This window comes from Callithrix jacchus, chromosome 9, assembly GCF_049354715.1.
Source record: "Callithrix jacchus isolate 240 chromosome 9, calJac240_pri, whole genome shotgun sequence".
NCBI classification, from domain to species: domain Eukaryota; kingdom Metazoa; phylum Chordata; class Mammalia; order Primates; family Cebidae; genus Callithrix; species Callithrix jacchus.
The window spans coordinates 49,535,125-49,557,934 of NC_133510.1; the positions used below are offsets into that span (position 1 = coordinate 49,535,125).

At 37.0% G+C, this 22,810-nt stretch overlaps 1 long non-coding RNA gene across 1 annotated transcript in view; it reads right to left on the reverse strand.

The window, feature by feature from the left end:
* The window catches only part of LOC144577586 (uncharacterized), a 38,761-nt gene extending 20,970 nt beyond the window's left edge, over positions 1–17,791 (reverse strand). Inside the window, exon 1 of the long non-coding RNA XR_013521763.1 lies at positions 17,747–17,791. This is a non-coding gene — a long non-coding RNA (uncharacterized LOC144577586). The remainder of the gene's footprint in view (positions 1–17,746) is intronic.
* Positions 17,792–22,810: the final 5,019 nt, after the last annotated feature.

Consider the following 22,810-nt stretch of genomic DNA (forward strand, 5'->3'; position numbering starts at 1 on the left):
ATTTTTTAAAAATCTGCATATAAACCTCAAAATTCATTCTGCCATTGTTGATGAAAATATGGAAACAAGAACAATTGCACCACATGGAAGACTGTCTAGACAAGAATATTAGGGGTTATGCCTGAAATAATTTATTATTTGCTGAGAGCCAACAGTATGCTTAGCATTAGGCAACACATCAAGCGGACAGGACTGCAGCCATTGAACTCACAATTTAAGCCAGACACACAAACAACCAGATCATAAATCGTAACAGCTAAGAAAATTGTGTGAGTTTCACAGGCATGAATTTGGGTGTTGATTTACTTTCTTAGCAATGAAAACTTCAGAGATGCCAGAAACAATCATCATAAAGATTGTCAATGCATGTCATTAATGTAGCTCCAGAATTAGCTATCTGACTGGATTTTGAAATGCAGATCTGTGCATTTAGCATTCATGGGAAGGAGTGATTTTTTTTGCGGCAGCATCGTTCATAAAACATCTTATTGCACGCTGATGTTATGAAAAGCAAATTATGCTTAAGGTTCACACCTTCTTTGTGTGCGTACGTTTACTATTATCCATTTTTTGTTCTTTCTTGCCTTCAGGATCACTGGTCTTTTAATAAATAAAAACAGTCAGCCAGTAAGATTAATTTTCTGTTTTTTCTCTAAGGGTACATTTTTATATGCAATCCTATGGATATAAATGTCACCCATGCTCAAGAAACCTCATATATTTTTATTGTTGTCACACTTCCAAAGAATGCTAAAAGTCTTAAACAATAGCCAGCTTCGAGATTAGAAACCCACGCTAGGGTTTAATTCATAAATATTCTGTGTAACCCTGCTGAGGAAATTAGGTGGTTTTAGGTGGTGGGTTTTAGGCTTTGACTAGCATAACATCTCTGGACCTTTGTTCCTTTACCAAAAACAAGGACAGTACACAGAGCTTCATAAGAATTAAATATGGAAAATCTATAAAACAGGTGACCTTGGTAAAAATAACAGTGAGTATGTATCTATTATTTAAATGGCATAATAATCATGTTTCTGTATGTATGAGTTTATTATGCTAGAAAAATATAACAAAAACCAGAGCTAACAGAAACATATTTTAGAATTATCTACAGTAAAACCCTAAGGAAAGGAAAGTATTTGTTTTGTTTATGTTTTTGGAGGAAATAAACCGTTAAGAATTCGTGGAGAAGTCTCCAAGAGATGCACTTCTTTTATTTAAGAACCACTCTATACAAAGTTCTTAGCTGTTTAACAGGAGTTAAAGGTTTAAGGTTAGGAAATCATGCAGATTTAAGGTTAGTGCTTTGAAAGTGAGCTGTTGAAATCCATGAGCTTGAAGTCTCCTTTACCTAGATAATGGCAGGATGTCCAACCAAGAAGATCCATGTGTGTGTCCAGAGAATGTAATACAGATACCTACATATGGTTAGAATAAGATTCTAGTAAGATCACATTCTGTAAAAGGTGCTGCTTAGCTAGGTTTACTAACCAATGGCCCTAGTATCAAGACTAAGGTCAAAAGTAGGGTGTACATCATCCACATACACAGAATAATCCCTGCACAGGCTGTTTAATACTGGAGTTAATGTAGATTACAAAGGGATTTGTCTAGAGTCTATTTATTTCATTCCACAAATAGTTCTCGAAAACTTATTTTGTGCCAGGGACTGTTAGGCACTGGGGATACAAAAGATACAGAGTAGGCAAAACAAAACAAATAAGACAAAGACTTTTATTATGCTTACCTTCTATGCAGAGAACACAGAAAATAAACACACAAGTGAGTAAGTCTCCTAATATATTCAAAGGTGGTGTGGGAATATGGAATACAAAGTAGAGAAGAAGGAAGGAAGGAGCTGGAGAAATGAAGGTTGCAATTTTAAAGATCTAGACCAGAAAAGACATCACTGTGAATATGACATTGAAATCAAACACATGAGGAAGCAAAATCTTAAACTAGCAATCCATGCATATGTCCACGGAGCAAGCATACCAAGAAGAGGAAAGAGCAAATTCAAATTGCTGAGAACAGTACCTGGCATAGAGCAATTATCTCCAATATCTCTTCGATGAAAAGGAAAATTGTGCTGGGCTAAGCAAGATGAGTTTTGGGGAACAGCAAGAGGAGGAGAGTCATTATTTTCTTCTTTTGGTGATGGGACACTCAACAAACAACAGAGGAGCAAATGCATCTGCCAGAGAGGTGATCTGGTTCTGCAACACCAGATGCCACCATGACCTCTCACAGCCACTGTGTCATTTACTTGGGATGGGGCATCTGAGCCTTTGGTCCTATCCTGCCCACTCGACATAACATTGACCTTGTTCTCTTCAGTTACTAAATCCTTGGCTCAGCAAGGAACTCCCCACCAACTCTAAGAGGCAGCTCCTTAGGCCTCACCTAGCCCATGGGCTCTCATGCAGTGCCCTCCTGCCAGGAACTTCATTTCGGCCTCAGGTGCAGGTAACACAACTCAAGTCTCTTTACATGACTAGCCCTACAGAGTCCACAGTAATGGCACTGCCCTTTTATAATGGTAATTGACACAAATCAGTTATTCTACACTGGACAACTATAAGGACAAATACAGCACTTACTTTTCATATTATCAAGCAAAAGTCATAAAGCAGTCAATTAAGTTAATTGAATTAGGATAAGGAGAAAATTGTTTGTAATTAGGTAGAAACTCACCTTCTCTATTTTACAAGAAAGAGAATGCAATTCAGAGACAGTTCCAACAGTTTATGGCACATGTGTTACAAAAGTGCATCTCTTCTATGTACATTTCATGAGTTATAGTTCGTTTACGCTGGCTCACATAAACACTCAAGTATTTAAAATTGAGTAATATGAACGGTGCACAGGTTAAAACTAGACTGGAAAGAATTTGCTAATATATACAACTATGATAACTTGAGAGACTGTAATTAGCTGTGGGTTAGCCAGTCATTTATTCCTGCATCTCACCATGATCCTTTCCTGCAGCCATTCTGTAAATATCCATTCCTTCACTTCCCTGGGACAGATGTCAGCGACAACAACTCTAAGTCTCTAATTTATTGAACATTCGCTCTATGTTGGGCCCTGAAGGAAAAGTGGCACATACAGTGCCTCTTTTAAAACCACCAATAACCTAGAAAAGAAGGTAATCTTGTTATCCCTGTTTTATGAAAATTAAAGCTCAGATAGTTCAAATAATTTGTTCAGGGTCACATAGCCTATTAAGTTCCCAAAGCAGGATTGTGGGGCTGTAGAACACTAGAATTTGAGATTTTTGTTATATTCTCCACATTCCCAAGTATTAATCCTAATGAGAGCAGGATCAGACAGAGGCTGGTAGTGTCAGCCTGACGATATTAAACAGCTTCCCAAGGGCCCCCTGAGACAGACACTCTTATATGTTTCCCTTCCCTCTTGGGGGAAAAAAAAAGCCTGATTTTATTTGAGATGGGAATGTACCTAGCTAAATGCTTTTCTTATCATCCCTTCCAGCTAGAGCTGGCTATGTGACACATGACTAATAATATTTAAATAAGTGACTGAAAGAATCTGGGAAAGGCTGTGTTTTCCTAACAAATGGGGACAAGTTGGACCAGAATATTCCCTCCTTTATTCCTTTCCCAAATGTAGACAAGAAGCTGATAGAAATGCAGGAGCCATCTTAAAGCCATAAGGAAAATTACAGAGATCTTGGCAGTGAATTTGAACTGCTGAATCCACAGCAGACCACCTACCCCCAGACAACTTATTACAAAAAGGAAGTATAGGCATACCTTGAAGACAGCACACGTTCCCTTCCAGACCACTGCAATGGACTGAATACTGCAATATAGTCACACATTTTTTTGTTTCCTAGTACGTATAAAAGTTATGTTTACACTATACCATAGTCTACTAAGTGTGCCATAGTATTATGTCTAAATAAACGGTGCATATACCTTAATTTTAAAATTCTTTATTGCTTATGTCATCTAAGCCTCCAGCAAGTCATAATCTTTTGGCTTGAGGGTCTTACCTTGATGTTGATGGCTGCTGACCGATCAGGGTGGTGGTTGCTAAAGGTTGGGGCGGCTGTGGCAATTTCACAAAATGAGACAGCAATGAAATTTGCCATATTGATTGACTCTTACTTTCATGAAAGATTTCCCTATAGCATGGGATGCTGTTTGATGCCATTTACCCATAATAGAACTTCCTTTTTCTTTTTTCAGTGACAGAGTCTTGCTCTATTGCCCAGGCTGGAGCACAGTGGTGCCATCATAGCTCTCTGTAACCTGGATCTCCTTTTGCCTCAATCGCTCAAGTAGCTAGGAGTGACTACAGGCACATGCCATCATGCCTGTCTTATGTATTTATTTATTTATATTTTTAATAGCAGCAGGATCTCACTATGTTGCCCAGGTTAATCTCCAACGCTGGCCTTAAGTGATCATCCTGCCCCAGCTTCCCAAAGTGCTTGGATTAGACATGAGTCACTGAAATCAGCCTAGAACTTCTTTCAAAATTAGAATCAATCCTCTCAAACCCCACCACTGCTTTTCAACTCAGTTTGCTCAATATTCTAAATCCTTTGTTGGCATTTCAACAATGTTCACATTGTCTTTATCAAGAGTTGATGCAACCTCAAGAAACCACTTTCTTTGCTCATCATATGAAACAACTCCTCGTCTGTTCAAGTTTTGTCATGAGATTGTAGCAATTTAGTCACAGCTTCAGGCTCCACTACTAATTATAGTTCTTTTGCTATTTCCACCTAAGTCACCTATAGTGACTTCCTAAATAGACGGGCTGTCATTCAGGTTTCATTGTTCTTTTTATAGAGCGCAAGCAGAGTCCGTTTAGCATAATTCTTATGGAATTTTTAGAATAGCCAATGAGCATTGACTGGAAATTAAAGTACCAGCTGCACTAACCCCTAACAAGAGTCACTGTCCTTTATGGGTGAAGTTTGTGACACCGCAAGGCAATTAGAATAGTGACATAAAATATAACCGATCGCAGACCACCATAACAAATATGCTAATAATGAACAAGTTTGAAATATGTTGAGAATTGCCAAAATATGGCACAGAGACAAAGAGAGCACCTGCTTTTGGGGAATATGGCACCAATCAGCTTGCTTGATGCAGGGTTGTCACAAACTTCAATATGAAAACAAAAACAAAAACACTATGAAGCTCAATAAAGCAGAATGCAATAACATGGGGTTTGCCTGGAAGTCTTTACTTATTTCAGCTATTGTTCACTGGATACTCTGTTACTTGCAGATAGTCTTAGTGGTACCTGACACAGGCTCTTAGAACTCACCTTATCATGGGGGTCCATGCTCCTCCATCTGTTCTACCCTTATGTCCCAGACACATGCCATCAACCAAAGTCTTAAATATTGCACAAAATAAAGAATTAATGTTGAACTTGGCACTCTGCTGCCAGCTGTTTCCATACTTCACAAAAATTGCAATGTTTTCCCCTTCTACCCTTTGTTCACTTTCTTATATATATAAGTTTCTTTCTTACACTAAATTATTTATGCTTTCCAGGACAAGAAAGTATTCGGCATATGCTAGGCATTTTTAAGTCCTTGTGAAATAATATACAATAAATCCAGGAGTAATCTCAACACTGAGAGACATTTTTGGTGGCTTTTATTAGCTTGCTTTTAAACACCTGCTTTCAAGATATTTTTCTAAATGGTAAAATACACATAAGAGTTGTATCAAATATTAGTACTATCAAGTGGCAGAATATTAAAAATCATCTAATAATCTCTAGGTTTTCACTCACTTCTCTTGATTCTCATATAACTAATTAAATCAAGGAATATATTATGATTTGGTTTAATGTAAGTCCTAATCAAAAAAGGGCTATGTCCTGATGAAACATTTTCAAAATGGCCAGGGTAGAGGATTAAATTCAGTCTCATGAAAAGAAACATTCTTTCTGAAAGTTACTGGAGTTTTCTGAAACTATTCATCTGTACCTGCTTTCCTGACATCAACAGAGGAATGAAATCATTTTAAAATTAAAGTGGTCATGAGAGATGTGTTGTGTTGTCACTTTCAACCACGGTACTCAAAGTGTGGCCCCCAGACTTGCAGCATCAGTGTTATCTGAGAACTTAAGAAGACAAATTCTCAGCCCCCAGAAATCTGTTTTAACAACTCTTCTAGGTGACTGTGATAATGCTAACATTTGAGAACCATTAAACTTTCTGAAGCAAACATATTTGCTAGTGTTTTTACTAGATTAACAATGATAGAAGGAAATAATGGAAATTTCTGAGGAAAATCTGGAAGGAGAAAGAAGAAAAGAAGACGATGAGGGGAAAGGAAGGAGAAGCAAGATGGCTGCTTGATGAGGAACACTTTTTTATGATTAATTCCCAACATTACATTTATAAAATTTTTATAAATCTGTAAAAGACATGACAAATTTGTGATAAAGAGCTTTTTAAAGAAATATATGTGTTGAATTTTTTTGTGTGTAAAATTTCCTTAACTGAACCTTTGTCAGTTTCGCTCCTTGCTCTCAGGTCTTGATGTAACATCCGGATATTGTATTTTCTCCCTGTATACCCGTCAGATGCGACGTTCTTCCTGGAAGTGGATTTCCTGTTATCTTTAGGGAATCTTTGCAGGAAAATACTCTTTTGAAAGCAGTTGCAAAAATCCTTCTTCAAAACTTTTGTCATTTGTTTGGAAATTTAACCTTCCACTTACATAAAATTTTTCCTCTTGCACGTGTTTGTGGCTCTCATTGCGTAATCTGTGAGCTCTTTTATTCCAGGGACTTGATGCTATTAATCTTTGTCTTCTCAATGACAAGTAATAGAGCCCGACAAATAATAGATACTCAGTATATGTTTGATGAATAAATCAATAGTGTTATCAAGAGATATTAATCTTTTCAAGACCTCTGCTTCTCCACCTCCACTCTTCTACTGGATATCTTCTCTCTGCTCCCCCTTCTCGGCCCTAGTCCACCTCCTTGTTCTCTGACTTCTTAGGTTTGGCCAATGGAGAGCTATTATAGGAGACTGGAGGGAGACAGAAGAGTGAGTTTAGAGTGTACATTCCCCTACTGCCTCCCTCTCTTTGTGGTCACCTTGAATTGTCTGTGCCCCTTGGCCTAAGGTCACTAATTCTTTCAAGATGGCTGTGTACAGGCAGCTCTTCTTCTCTACTCTAGTAACCATATCTTCCCCTCGTTCTTTCGGGAGAAAGGATGGTAACAGCTCTGCTGACACTAACCACATGACCACACCATCCTTTGCAGTTCCTCCACACCTCACCCATACCCATGTAAATAGATCCATTATTAAACCGTCTTGAAATTATCCTAATCTAAATGTGTCATTTGTTTACTGTAAGAGCATTAACTTTTATAACTGCCAGATTTTAAAAGTATAAGTAAAACTTCACATATTTTTAAATATTCATTGACAACTGAGTTATTCTCAATACATGTGGTTTTTCATAAATATGCTACTTTTAATATTCAGCAAGTCTAATATCTTGCTGCTATTTGGGGATTTTAAAACTCACCCCCTTCCTACTCTACTGTGTAGGCCGTGTAGAAGGACTCTGAGTCAATCTGTGTCTGTGTGTAAAATGGTCTGCTAAAGCCAGAATTCCTGCAAATAACTTCATGCATGCAAAGGATTTCAGACAAGGCACAAATATACATTTAAAACATTCCATTTGGTGAATTTCTTGAGATGGAGTCTTGCTTTGTCATCCAGGCTGGAGTGGAGTGGCCCGATCTTGGCTCATTGCAACCTCCGCCTCCTGGGTTCTAGTGATTCTCCTGTCTCAGCCTCCCATGTAACTGGGACTACAGGTGCACGCCACCATGTTTGGCTAATTTTTGTATTCTTAATTGAGATGCAATTTCGCCACATCAGTCAGGTTGTTCTTGAACTCCTGACCTTGGGTGATCCACCCATCTCTCCTCCCAAAGTGCTGGGATTACAGGCATGAGCCACCACACCTGGCCTCCATTTGGTTTTTGCAAGCATAATAAAATTTTTTCTGTGGGTATAATAGCCTCGATTTATTACTAATGCTTTTTGATCTTTTAGGTTGTTTACATTTAAAACCATTTCTTTCAGCAACAAAACCACTTTTGGATCTTTAAAAATATACTTTGAAGTCTATATTTTTTAAAAAGCTCTTCCGATGATTCTGATTAGAAGCCAGGGTCAGGCTGGGTGCTGTGGCTCACGCCTGTAATCCCAGCACTTTGGGAGGCTGAGGCGGGTGGATCATGAGGTCAGGAGTTTGAGACCAGCCTGGCTAATGTAGTGAAATCCCGTCTCTACTAAAAATACAAAAGAACTAGCCAGGTTTGGTGGCATGTGCCTGTAGTCCCAGCTACTTGGGAGGCTGAGGCAGAAGAATTGCTTGAACCCAGGAGGTGGGGGTTGCAGTGAGCCAATATTGTGCCACTGTACTCCAGCCTGGGCAATAGGGGGAGGCTCTGTCTCAAAAAAAAAAAAAAAAAAAAAAGCCAGGGTGAAGCCCAGTGAGTATCCAAGTGGCGTAGGGTTAACATTAGGTATTTCTACCTGTTTAATTTTTTAATGTTTAATCGATTATACAGCACACAGAATAGATTAGAAGTTCCCACCATTAGGTAATCAGAAACATAGAGGGAAAACCCATTACAGTGAAGAAGACCTAAGTTTTTAGTCATGGTGAATCCTACAAGGCCTATGTTTCATGATGAGGAATAAACACTTGCTGAGAGACTATTAAGTTCTAGGCATTTTATCCACATTATTTCATTCAGTCTTCAGAGTTAACTCCAAAAAAGATTATGGTCTCAAAGAGTTAAGGTAACTTGCCAAATATCACACCATTAATACCTAAGTTAAAAATAATAGGACTTGGAATACTACAAAAAATAAATATATGTAAGTTTTTCATTCTTTAAAAAAGCAAATATTTAGCTTAAACTTTTCTTTCCTTCATGACTCTTTAATATAAGACTTTTAAAAGGTTTATACTTTGTAATTAAAGGGAAGACCGCCTTGCTGAGTTTGTCTTCTTTCAAAGCCATGTTAGAAACTCCTAATAACTCTTCATTAGGTTTAAAGGGAAATAGCCCTTCCTGCTCTTGGTCTTGTATACACTCAGCAGAACAAAACCTTCACAAGCAAGCATTATCCTTTTCCAACGATGACAGTGCATTAACCCACCAAGAATATGCTAGTATTGATATATAATAAGTAATTTTGTAAAATATAAGGCTTTGGTCATTTAAGAAAAAAAATAAAAGAAGGCATTAAATCATCCTTTTCCCTAAGAAGATATCACTTCTCAGGCTGAATTTGTCAAAGACCACCCCCAAAATAAGCTGTATAAATTCTTGTAAAGGCCTGTTTAATTTATGGCCCAGGGAAATGTGTTAAATATTAGAGAATCATGCCAAGAGACTACTTAGCTGGGTTAACCGACCTGAAATTTTCTAGACCTTTATAAGACTTGAAATTTTCAAACAGGATTTAGAGATGCTTATTACATAATAGCCAGAAAAAAATAAAAGTGAAAGGAACCAAGTAGACCTTTAGAGTGAAGGCCTCTTTCTCATGTAGACAGCTTAGCAGCTTTGTGTGAAATAATACCATGCTGTTAAAGATACTTTGGGAGGGCTTGTTTCATCCGTGAAGCAGTGGATTTCCTGTGAGCCTGCGGTATGGTGCCATTGGCTCATAGCCACGGAAGGCTGCTTTTTGAATCCAGCATAACTGGATCTCTGTGATTACTCTTCACCAAATTCACATTCAGCAAATTATAAGAAAGGACAATAGGTCATTATCTCACTTTAAATATGCCATTTCCATAGACAGGTCTCTGTCATAGTGATATTCATGTCTTAACTTTGAGAACTTATGAAGCAATTCATCTTTTCCACTTTTTTCAACTTCCTGCCAGACACTTCATCAGAGGAAGTAAATATGTGCCCTTGAAATCTTTATGTCCTGAGTAAACAAAATGTAAGAAAAACTCAAAAATCATCAACTACCAAATTTTTTAAATATTAGAAATGTTTATTTTTTCACACACTACCTTTATTCTCCTAATAGTATTACTAACTTGTAATGGCTTCAATTAAAGTGACCATAAATAAATAGTGACAGCAACAATTCATTGAAAACACACACACACACACACACACACACACTGAGCCACTTAGTAATTTATGCAATTGGCACACATATTATGTCAACAGCTCCAACAAGAGATCCAGAAAGGTTAAATTAAAATCAATACAATTAAAATTTAGTACTGTGTCTGACTCACTCCACACTGTGATTTTAACAATGCAACAGTACAGCCTTCCCAGAATGAAGCTAGAAGGTGAGCAATGACCAATTTCCCTTTCCCTTCTCCAAGATATTATTTATAATTCTCTCACAAGGCAAGAGAAGACGAGGAGCTTGATATGGTCACATTTTATCATACAATTGTTTTAAGAGAAGAGCAATGAACAAACCTGACTTCAGCCTGACAAACTGTTACTCACCAGCACATCACTTATTGTCTTATGATCTTTTTTATTTATACAAATTATATGTAACATAAAAATTATATACAAATATACAAAAATATCATAACAGGCTGGGCGCCGTGGCTCACGCCTGTAATCCCAGCACTTTGGGAGGCCGAGGCGGGTGGATCACGAGGTCAAGAGATCAAGACCATCCTGGTCAACATGGTGAAACCCTGTCTCTACTAAAAATACAAAAAAATTAGCTGGGCATGGTGGCGCCTGCCTGTAATTCCAGCTACTCAGGAGGCTGAGGCAGGAGAATTGCCTGAACCCAGGAGGTGGAAGTTGCGGTGAGCCGAGATCGCGCCATTGCACTCCAGCCTGGGTAACAAGAGCGAAACTCCGTCTCAAAAAAAAATAATAATAACATAACAAAGGAACATTATATAAACATTTGTAGGGAAGGTACAAAAATGTTTTCAATGGAAGAATTTGTATTTACTAAGGGTACTCTGTGAACATTCACATTCTGTCAATATTGAAAGGTATTTATCCCTTTTTTAAAATAAAGAGACTAAAGATAAAGCTAAGGACCTGGAATAAGGCCACATGCCTATTAAAGTTATCATCTAAACTAAAGCACCCCCACTAATTCTCAAATTGTCAACTTTCTTATCATAATAACCTCACCATTTCCGGTTGATTTCCAACAGCTGTTTTTGTTATTGTTCTCGATGCTGTTTTCATTTCCTGCTCCCCATTTACAGAGAGTTCGTTTCAGAATAAAACTCTCCTTCAGCCAAGATTAATTTGTCCTACTTTAATTCTCGCCAAATGGTTCACCAAAATATATAAGGTGGATGCTGGGGCAGTGGTTCCCAAACTTTGCTGATATTGAAATCATCTAGGGATCTTACACTATTCAAATACTGTTTCTACCCCCAGACATTCTGATTTAGTTGGTATGGGCTGCGAACTAGGATTCCAGGTGTTTTAAAGCTCCCCAGATTATTCTAATGTACAGTAAAATCTGGGAACCACTGTCCTAGCAATTGCTTAGACTTCTCTTGGACTGAATCTCCAGAACTCCCCAGCTTCTACTATCAGACTATATTTCTCACTATCCCTGCTTATTCCAGTCATCTGAGGACCTCCAAAACCTTCCTCCCATTCTTTGAAGATGTTCTCCATGGTAACTCCAGAGCAATTACTGCCATAATTCTTGGTGATTTCCACATCCAGGTGTCTAATGCTTACAACATTATTTTATCCTTTCAGATTCTTGACTCCTCTTCTGAACTGTGGTTATCCTTCACTCTCCCAAAGTCACCTCTCAAAACACATCTCTGTATATGTTACCAATAACCGCACCATTCCCAGCCTCAAGTTCAATCAGGCCTCTCTTCAGCCACCACATTGTATCTTTCTTGATCGTTTGCTCTTGTCCATTACTCTAACAGTTACTTGACTTGGACACCCTCCTATATTCTATCACCTCTTTACTGTGTCTTACCCAAGTCATACTCTCACCTACTTCTTATCCAGATTAGATTATATAATTCATCATTGTAAACACTCCCTTACAGACACTCTCAACCTCTTAGGCCATTTTCTCCTCCGTTATAGTCCTCTGGGAAAACTATGAACCTAGATAGGTGGCATTCTTTATGTAGTTCTCACATGCACAAGGAGGAGCACAGAGCTGAAAAAAGAAATGCACTCAGCCATGCTCACTGGGCTCATTGTTACAACCATTAACCTCAAGTGGGCCCTTAGTGCTGCTAGGCAATTGGATTCATTTCCCTAATTCATCCACTCACCCACTTTCAGAGTGGTGATTCTTCACTCTGAGTCGATGACCTAGAATAGTATTCTACTGAAAAATATGAATCAGTTTGGAGACAGCATTTGTATGGGTCTACCACAAACCTATCATGCCATCTTTATCTGAGTTTATATACTCCATTTTCCCTCATGCTCTGTGGATAAATCCTCTGTGTTCTTTTTTTTTTTTTTTGAGATGGAGTTTTGCTCTTGTTACCCAGGCTGGAGTGCAATGGTGGGATCTCAGCTCACCACAACCTCCTCCTCCTGGGTTCAGGCAATTCTCCTGCCTCAGCCTCCTGAGTAGCTGGGATTACAGGCACGCACCACCATGCCCAGCTACTTTTTGTATTTTTAGTAGAGACGGGTTTCACCATGTTGACCAGGATGGTCTCGATCTCTTGACCTCGTGATCCACCCGCCTCGGCCTCCCAAAGTGCTGGGATTACAGATGTGAGCCACCGCGCCCGGCCAATCCTCTGTGTTCTTATTTAACACCACTGCTTCCACCATACACTGGATTCTACTTCTCTCACTTACTTGAGGTAATATCTCGATCTTTCTCTAGACATCTTTTTCATTAGCAGACAAACATACTGTAATAGTGCCTATTTAATGAAAAAAGCCCTTTGATGCCATATCTTTCTCTAGCTACTGACTCATTTCCCTGATTGTCTTTACTGAAACGTTTCTCATAAGAGTTATCTATACTTAGTCTTTCCATTTGCTCCAGTTATATTATTTTCCTGAATATTCTATTTATTGTTGAACCTACTCTGTAACAACTATGAAACTCTTTCATTATAGTGCAAAAACAATCCAAGATAATATAAAAAAAGAAACTGGCAAGACTGTGTTCTAATAAACTATATGTACACAAATAGGCATGGGCCAGATTTGGTCTGTGAGTTATAGTTTGTTACAACTTGCATTATATAGCCCCTGCTTCTTTCCTGAACCTAGTCTGTAGAACATAAACACTTGATGGAAAAGATTTTTACTGATAGTAGATGGTCAGTTTGCAGGCACAGTATATAGTGAATGAACATTTTTAATGAGTATTAAAGTTGCATAAAGCTATTTCTCTTTCAGTCTCATTTTTCTCTTTTAGTCTTCTAACTTCTATACAGTTAAAAACTGGAAGGGTTCTTAGGCATAATAAGCATGTTACTTTTTTCTGTGATATTCTGCATGTGTTGAGCAGTATCAAATGATAATATTTTTTATTGTTCAAGAAGTAATTGTGTATGTTTTAGCTGAAGAAAGAAAAATCCAGCTAGTGGACTTTTTCAGATTCTCTTTATGAAAAAATAAAGGCAATCTTAAGCATGCTTTATGGTTAGGCACATTACCGTTATTGTCTGGTACCTTTGAATTGTATTTTCTTAAAAATTAAAAATGGAATTGAAACTGAATCAAATTGGATAACTGTGTTAGTCCATTTTGTGTTGCTATAACAGAGTATCTGAGGCTGCTGGGTAATTTACAAAGCAAAGAGGTTTACTTAGCTCATGGTTCTGCAGGCTGGCGAGTGTGAGAAGCATGGAACCAGCATCATCTGTTCAGCTTCTGGTGAAAGCCATGAGCTAGGTCAAAACATGGCAGAGAAAGTCAAGGGGGAAACAGACATGCGCAAAGAGGAACCAAACAGAAGGAAGAAGCTCACTTTATAACAACCCCCTCTCAAGGGAACTATTCCATTCTCAAAAGAGTGAGAACTCACTACCAGGAGAGCAGGAGAGTGACACCAGGACATGTGTGAGAGATCCACCCGCATGACCCAAACACCTCTTATCAGGCCCAACATCACCAAATGGGACCACATTTCAACGAGTTTTTTGTTGGAATAAACCATATTCAAGCCATGCAATAATCAAATCTATGCTTCATGTTTTAAAAGAAAGTAAAATTAAGGTAAATATTGAAGAGTACAATTCATTTTTCTGAGGGAAGTTGTTTTACTTCTGCACGAGGAAAATGGTCACTTCACACAACATGGAAGATGCACATGTGCTCAGGCTCTGGAACATACACCATGCCAAGAAACCCACATGAATGCTTGTACAGTTGTTTCCAGTGGAAGACTGCCTCAAACACCATCAGGATCTCACTGCCATGAAACTCTAAATTTGTTAACTCAAAAGCAGATGAAAAACGTATGACTCTCAGCAGCCCATCTTACTGGCAATTGTTTATAACTACTCCGAGTGTTTCCAGGATATGTTCACACTAAAGTATCAGTATCTTTAATTTACTTATGTATTTTTTCCAGCCATATAAAAATTTTCAACTTTACCATTTATATTGAAGTTAAATAAAAATATTGCCTTCTTGAAGTTTTTTGATCTCCTCTGTTGTGTGCCCAAATTACATCTTAAAAACACCCTAGTGCTCCTGAAAGAAGTCGTTATGGGACTGTAGCAAGGCCTCTCCTTTTCCTAGCATCACAGAAATTGCAGGAAATGTTCAAAGACAGCAGTGAGTTCCCCAAACACAGAATGTGTCTGCACTCAACACTTTCCTAGCATTTGCAGCCACATTCATTTGGACGTTTGTGATTCATTACTAGATCATTATTCTGATAAGAACATAAAATGAGAATTAAGAAAATGATCATCATGCTTAACAGATAATCTGCTCTTCAAAATTGCTGACAGAAAGCCAAACTCATAGAGTTTATCAAATTAATTGAATTTATTTATCATCTAAAGATGCTGTTTCCCACACATAGTCTTGGAAAATAAGGCTACACTTCCTTTATTTACTCTGAAAGTAAAAATCCTATGTCTGTATAGACCTTGAATTATCACCTTGTACTTTTCTAAAAAAAAGTGCACTCAATCTACAATATGTGTTTCTAAATGAAAATAAACGACTTTCACTCAGATGCTTGTGAAACCAAACACAGACACCGTCATTCGAGAAGCAGAATTTATGGGAAAAGAAAGAGAGAAAAGATGGTTCTGGGATAGTTCAAATCCCAAAGGAAGAGAAAGACACATATCTCTTAGCAAGAATTCCCACCAGAAACGAGGACATGCATTTCAGACAACAAAAAAACTGAATGGGACCCAAAAACAATAGACAGATAAGGAGGTTTAGATGAGTGAAAACTATTTTGTGTTTTTATGTAATAGTCTTCCAAACAGATTTTAGAACAATTTTCCAGTGATAAATTTTAAAACTTTACTCAAATATGAAATTTGTTTAAGATATTTACTTTAATATTTTAATAAACATGGCTTTTAAAGGGCCATCAGAATTAAAATATTTGCTTGAGGTTTACTAATGACAAAACAATGCATGTCAGTATTTTAAAGAAAGGTAAAGATAAAATAGAAGCTGTGAGAGCTACTTTGGAAATCTCTTCTTAAAATGTTCTTTGTAAAAGTAAGTTCCCATCAGTTGAATATCCTACCTTTTGCACGATTAGACTAGTTCATAGGCTGGAAGTTAGTTATCTTCCAGCATGGGAGGAATGTTAGTCCAATTGAGAAGAATATACTGAATACGATCAAGTTCTTTTGTTGTTGCATCTCAGAGAACATTAAGATTTAGGGCAATTCTATGCAAAATCCCAAGCAGATATGTTTAACTTGGCAAATAACACTAAACTTCTATAAAATAAAATGAGCAAGACAAATAGATTTTTGTAAAGACCAAAATAGTAACATGAGGAATTTGTCTTACTAGTTGTTAAATTTTACTATAAAGGCACAATAATCAAAACTGTGAAACTTGAACAAGAATGAATAGATCAAAGGAGCATAACCAAGCCCCCAAGAACACCCACGTATAGAAAGCTAGTATCTGATAAGAAAATACATAGAAAAACTAGTATATGATAAGAAAATACATAGAAAAACTAGTATCTGATAAGAAAATACATAGAAAAACTAGTATATGATAAGAAAATACATAATCTTAAAAATTAAAAATTAAAAAATACATAATACATAAAAAAATTTCAAATAAGTAGAAAAAGAACTATTACATAATGATCCTGGAAGATTTATCAGTTATTAGAGACTAGAAAAACAAATAATTCCAAGTGTATTACACAGCTAAAAACTAAAAATTCTGAGGATTCCTCTTTTAGCTTTGGAGCCCCCCTCCCTCTGTCTCTGTACAGGGAAGCTTCTTCCTTCTGCGTTCTGCCTTCTTTCTTGTCTGTTAAACTCTCCACTTCTTAAAGCAAACAAAAAGTAATAATAAAATTTCAAAAAGGAAAAATAAAAACCAGGAGAAAATATGAACAAATACTTTCAAAGCTATATGGAAAAGTTAAGCTTTAAAAAATGAAAAACTCACAAAGAAAACAATTATTAAATCTAATTACTTGTAAATACTATCAAGAACTGTCACTATCAAAATTAAAAGGTAAACTCTAAAATGGAAAAATATTTCCAATAAATATGGATTCAGATAATGTCTTTAAAACATAATGAATTCTTATGAACCTGACAGCAACACATCACACAACAAATTAAATTGAGAAGAATCACAAATGAGCAATTCACCAAAGAAAGAATTTAAACGTTTAAACATATTAAATTGATCATCTCTCTGATAAAGAATGCAATTAAAAATAATGAGATAATTTTTCCTGTAAATGGAAATGAAAAGAGTGCTGTGATCTATTGGGGGAATTACAAATTGGTAGAAGTTTCCTGGGAAAAAGATACACAGATATTTATCAAAATATTTTTAATAATGAACTAAAAACTAAAACAACTTAAATGTCTAACAATAGGGGAATAGTTAAGTAAATTATGGTTAGTAAGATTATGCACTTGGATAATATTCATAATGGGCTATTTTTTTAAAAATCCAATAACAAAACTATATATTGAGTAATCCAAGTTCGATAACACACTCTTACACAAATCCACACACACATTTCTGTAGAAGAGAAAACAGAAAAGAGACAAATATATTATTTGCAATCTTGTGGTCATTCAGATTTGCCTTATTATCTTAGTATTTCTTAGAATAGCTGCAAGGCCTATGTATTACTATTTTTAGAAATTCTTATTTAAAATAACACGTGTATGCAGTAACCATGCATATGTCTGATCTTCAGCAGAATTGTAGGAGACAGTCCCTCTCTTCAAGAAGCTTGTAGTTCCACTCACACATGTGCATACACATAAAAGACAAATCACATGTAGATGACAAGGTATATTTAAATGTCAGCACACCACATAATTTGTATTTTGGAATTCTGAGGCATTGTGGATCACAGATAAGTGATTGAGATTTGAGAGCAGATAGGACAGGACAGCACACATACTGCAGACAATGACAAAACATATCTGGCAAAATATATCACGTTTGTATGCTTTTGATGAGTATTTTAAAGTTGGAAGGTATCTAGAAGAACCTACATAAATGTACCACTGTACTAACACGTCAGAGCACTTACAACTTTCATTTTCTTGCAGAGATTCTGTAATAGCTTGTCTCTCTGAGAAAAGAGGTAAAACTCATGTTTAACAGTGACCAATGAGTTAATTAGAGATATGAGCATTCTAAAGTTTATCACAATTGTAGATAGGCAACATTTTGGCATTGTGACTACATCTCAACTCCTTAGAGACAAATAGAACTGTCCACCACTAACAGCGGCTGTGGTGAGCAGGGCTCATATATGTGCTACGCAGAAAAGACAGGACTTTCCCATGACCTAAAGACACTCAGCAAAATGACCACAGATGGTTTATACCAGAAAAGCTGGAAAAATTATATAAAGTCCTGTGAAAAACCTTAGTTTGGAAAAAAAATAAGCAGAAGCAAATAAATAAGAGGTCACCAGCGAGCTCCAGATTAAAGGAGGTCTCTCTGAATCACCCTTTCTGAGATTTTAGCATATGGACTTTCAAATCACAAAGTTCTGGAGAGAAGATGAGAACCACAGTGAGTTCCAAATCCTGGAGTTTTATTATCCCATTGTTACACACTAGAGAGATTCATGGAGCCAATCCCATAAAAGTTGTGAGTGTGCTACAGAAATGACTTGTTCTCCCTGAGCCCTTTTACAAAGCAGTAAGGCAGCGTGCCAGGAAGAGTACCGAGTGAAGGGTGGGTGACTAGAACTTCAGCTATCCTGATAATTCTCTGAGGGATATGGCACATCATACTTAACCTCACAGGATTTTCGCTTTCATTATGGACAATATGAAGACAGTGTTTGAAAGCAAAGTGGAAAAACCAGTCCTGAGCAAGCTGGGAAGGTTACTGCTCAGGAGCACTATACAGAATGTTCATAAACAGAAGGTGCCAGCTGATTCCATACAAACTCCAAATAGTGTCAGCTACCTTCCAGAAAAGTCTAAGGTCTCTGGGCTCGGAGTTTCTAGACCAGGAGAGCTCTGGGCCTGCCTCTCTCCCTTTCCAGAAACAATGCCTGACGTTTGAATGCAGCTATCGTAAGAGTTGAAGTAAACAATACTTTATGTATAAGGTAAATAACAATTGCAGGTAAATCATATATCTATGAGAAACATAATATTTTACAGATGAAAAAACTGAAAGCATAGAGAAATTAAGTCACTTGTCAGAGACAAGACAGCTGTCATGGCAAAATCCTCAAGACAGGGTTGCCCATTCCAGCAGCACCTTTTAAGCAGTTTGCTCTGACTTCCTTCAATAAGAAGGAGCTGGGATTTGGCTGAGATTAAGAATAGTTAAGCACTTGGCAAATAAGTGCTTAGAAAGATCTATCTAACATCATAAAAAATAGAAAATAAACACGTTGACTTGCCTATCAGAAAGACAGTGTGGAAACTGAGACATGACCAAAAACGACTTACTAGAAAAACAGCTATATTTTAACATTGTTTTTAAATTTCATTGAGATGTTTCGAATAATTAAAGACGTAACCTTCAGATAAAAATGTTTGTTACTTTTAGGCTAAATGTTTGTGGGAAATCAATCCTGCAAGTTTTTATTTCACCATTAATCAAAAAATAAGATAGTTTTCTGTAGAGGAAAGTTTTGAGAGGTGGCGATTAAAAGAGTCAACCCAAGAGGTGGCTGGCTTGGGTTAAATCCTGGTCCCAACACTTAATGACTATGACTTGTTGTCTTAGTCATTGCTGCATCCTGAATGCCAACCAAAGGGTCTGACACTTATGTAACTGGTAATAAAAGTGTATTGAATTTTTAACACTTAATTTATTTTTGCAGAAGATGGGGACTTGGCTCTCTCTGCCTGTCTCTCTCTCTCTCTCTGTCACCCTCCCTCCCCCAACCCCCCAAACCCCCACACAATCAAGACACATTTTGAAAGAATGGTATAGCATATTATTTCTGTTGTTTTCTTTCTCTCTCTTGATCACTTGTGAGAATAGCTGCTTCTCCTAGGACAGTGACGTTTGTAGAACAGTAACATGAATGTCACGTTATAAATATGTTAACCATGGATTAACATAGTTCCAACAGGCATAAATAAGAAATTTACATTTGGAGCTTAAAATAGCCAATTTGTCTACTCTGGTCACATTAGAAGAAAGACAGTGTGGAAATTGTCCACTTGTCCTCCCATGGACCTGTCTGATAGAAGTCTTTGGCTAGCATTTTTCTGAAAGAAGCAAAAGAAGTTAAGGAATGGTTCAGATGGTATCTCAAACTACCTAAGAAACATGAAGTTCCTTAGCTAGGCTTTGAAATTTTTTCCCCTGAGCCTGTGGGAAAACAAAAAACATTAGCAGCATTCAATGAAAAATAAAAAATCATGCACGAAGAAATAAAGTATTTTAAAGCACCCATAACCATTAAAATAAATAACTAATGTAATGCCATGTGTAACATGGAAAACAAGAAATGAGGAATTAGGTGGAAAGTTCATTTTAGTGGACCATGAATTGCCCTTATGGTTTCTGATTGCCTACTTTAAATTACTATCTTATTTTTCTTATAAATTCAGTTATAATTAGACTACCCAATTCCTCTCAAACAATATAGACTAAGGGGCTTTGGTTAACATTCCGGCTTTATTGCTAGCAAGATGAACACTTAAATAACTTGAACTTCTTCAACTTCAGTTTCCTCAAGATTAACTGAGACAGTTGAAACAGATAATTTCTAAAGTCCTTTTTTAGTTCCAAAACACTATGAGTTATCAGGCTAATAACAAAAATGAGATTTAGAAGATGAACTGTATTATAAATGCCTATTTAATGTTTTAATTCACTAATTCAGTAATAATGGTCAACTTAAGCCATGTGCTTTTTGACAGTTTATATTTATAAATACATTTAATCTGTCTAACGTTTCCATGAAACAAGCCCTAATATTTTATTAAACAAGCCCCCAGTTTTATAACTGAGAAGACAAAGTAAAAGCACACTGATTATAAAGCTCGTAGTAAAGCAAGTAGCTGGGAGTCAAACTCCAAGCAATCTGGCTCAGAATCCACGTTTAATTCAGCACTCTGCAACTCTGCCGGTGGAAATTTCAAAATGCAGACCCAGAGAAAAGACCATACCCCAGGCTATCACAGCAGTTGCTAATGATTCCATTAGTGCAAAATGTCATGTCTTCCTAGATGTGCTTTTTCAGGTAGAAAAAAGAATTTTGAAGACTAAAATTTATTTTTCTTTCCCAGAGAACTATTACATATCCCTAGGCCCTTTCATCCTGTAAATATTTTCTCTAGTTATAAAATTACTTTATCTGATTACTGGTATGTAAAAGTAGTGCTGATTTATTAATATTTTATTACTTTTGTCTAAACATGTAGAAATGAATACTGCATAAATACCTCAATCCTATCAAAAAATATTATTAGCAGACACCTCTGTTAGATACGAGTACTGGTTTCTTAAAACATAATTAGTATTTGTTCTGGCCAAGGCTATCATAAAATATGGAATAGATGAAGGATAAAAATTATGCAAATGGTAACTTACCTATGCCTGTAAGTCATAGGTAAGTGAATGTGTATGTGTGTTTAAATATGAGTTACTAAATACAGAGGAAGTCAGGTAAAATGATGACCTATTATCAGAAATTCCTGTAGAAAAAAATACACTGGTCAAGTTTTAGGTATTATGTGTTGGTAAATTTGTATGGACTTACTAAGCTGAGTTCATATGGTCTAATTCAGATTAATTCAAAAGCATGTGATGAACTGGCACTTATTTATTCCATAACAGAAAGCATGGGCTTCTGACATTCTGGCACAGAATCAAAGTAATATTGGGCCGGGCGCGGTGGCTCATGCCTGTAATCCCAGCACTTTGGGAGGCCAAGGTGGGTGGATCACGAGGTCAAGAGATCGAGACCATCCTGGTCAACATGGTGAAACCCCGTCTCTACTAAAAATACAAAAAATTCGCTGGGCATGGTGGAGCGTGCCTGTAATCCCAGCTACTCAGGGGGCTGAGGCAGGAGAATTGCCTGAACCCAGGAGACGGAGGTTGCACTGAGCCGAGATCGCGCCATTGCACTTCAGCCTGGGTAACAAGAGCGAAACTCGTCTCAAAAAAAAAGAATCATAGGAATATGAAAGAATAGGAATGGTGGTACTATTCCAGAGAAAACTCCACATGGAAATTAAAAAGCTGCCTAATCTTTCTTTACTGCCTCTACTGTGGGAAACCCGCTGCTGATGCAGGACATTTATGATGGGAATACAGGAGCTTCAGGTGGTGAGGGAAAGGATATGTGCTTCTTTCCCCTTTTGTTCCCAAAAGGGGAACAATGCATTTTCTACTGGGAAAAAAAAAAACTGTAAAAAGAGCACAATAAACCAAATAAATTATGAAACACAAACCATGGTCATATTGCTAAATAAAAATCACTATTAAACAAATTAAGATGAAACTGGGGGCGGTGGCTCATGCCTGTAATCCCAGCACTTTGGGAAGCAGAGGCAGGTTGATCACCTGAGGTCAAGCATTCGAGATCAACCTGACCAATATGGAGAAACCCCGTCACTACTAAAAATACAAAATAAACCGGGAGTGGTGCCACATGCCTGTAATCCCAGCTACTGGGGAGGCTGAGGCAGGAGAATCATTTGAAGCTGGAAGGCAGAGGTTGCAGTGAGCCAAGAACACACAACTGCACTCCAGCCTGGGCAGCAAGAGTGAAACTCCATCTCAAAAATAAATAAATAAATATTAAAAAGAAAGCCTTATCAATATTAAGCCCCAATGATCTGCTTTCTCTTTTGATATTTTAGTAGCACAACATCTATCATTATCTTAATGAATGTGTACAATATGTAGTGTCTGCACTTGACAACTATAAGTAAATGGGTAAAATAACATACTATCAATTGCAATTTATTACAATGCTTTCATTGTCCTGGGTTATTTCCTTCTGACCAACATTTTAAGAGGGACAAGAGAAAATATCAGTGGGCTCAAGACCATCTACTGCATGATTTCATTTATATTAGGTAGAAAAAGGCAAAATTAATCTACCTTATTCCAAGTTAGAATAGATTTCACGGGATAGATAATAAATGAAAGAGAGCAT